Raw genomic sequence first — 1,163 nt, 5'->3', positions numbered from 1 at the left:
CAGTCAGCCATGTGGGGGAGTCCAGTGCCTTTAACTACCACCCACCTGCCTGCCCTCTAATCTACATATCTTGATCAAATTTTCAAGTTGACACAATAATGTCTTTTTTTTTAAAGAATTATTTTATTTAACTTTATTTATTTATTTCAATTTGACCAGAGAGGGCGAGAGAGAGCAGGAAAGTGAGAAAGCAAGTCACCAGGTCCAGGACTCAAACCATTGTCGGCCATGTGGGAGTCCCACACCCTTAACCACCACACCAGCTGCCGGCCCCTACAGTAATGTCTTTTTATACCAAAAAAAAAAAAAAAAATTTCAGCATACAGTCCAAGATCACATATTGCGTTTAGATATATCTCTTTAGTGACATGTTTTCTGAGACAGTTAATCAGGTTTTCTTTATATTTCATGATTATACTTTTGGAGAGTACTGACCACTTGTTTTGTAGAATGTCCTTCATTTGAGTTTGTTTAAGCCACTGGGTCCAGGACTCGAACCGCGATCAACTATGTGGGAGTCCAGCAACATAGCCATTATGCTAACTGCTGGTCCCATGATTAATTCATTTTTAAAAACCACAATTAGGAGCTGGCAGATTGCATGGTGGTTAAAGGTGCTGGACTCCCACGTGACTGACCATGGTTTCAGTCCGGTCCTGGCAGCTTACTTTCTCACTTTCTCTCTCTGTCTCTTTCTCTCTCTCTCGTCAAATTTTTAAAAAATAATAATAAATAAAATATTTTTTTAAAAAAACACAATTAATTTTTTGTTGCCTTAAATACTGCTTTGCTGTTTTGTTAATATTGCATGACTGCTGTCTCTTGTCTGTATGCACATATATAGCTTTACTTTTGTATTTTCATGTAATTTTATTGTAAGCATGTGTTTTATCATGAGAATACAGATTTTAAAAATAATTACTTATTTAATTTTACTTATTTATTATTATTTTAATTTGACCAGAGACAGACAAAGAGGGAAAGTGAGACAGCAAACTGCCAGATCTGGGACTTGAATCATGGTCAACCATGTGAAAGTTCAGTGCCTTAACCACCACACTACCTGCTAGCCCCAAGAATACAGATTTTTAAAAAATTAACCAATTTGGGGGGCCCGGAGCATGCATAGTGGTAAAGGTGCTGGACTACCACAGGGTCAACCA

Source organism: Tupaia chinensis, unplaced genomic scaffold, assembly GCF_000334495.1.
Source record: "Tupaia chinensis unplaced genomic scaffold, TupChi_1.0 Scaffold000484_1, whole genome shotgun sequence".
Lineage (NCBI taxonomy): Eukaryota > Metazoa > Chordata > Mammalia > Scandentia > Tupaiidae > Tupaia > Tupaia belangeri.
The sequence above is the reverse complement of the archived record's forward strand: the minus strand, read 5'-3'. Positions refer to the sequence as shown.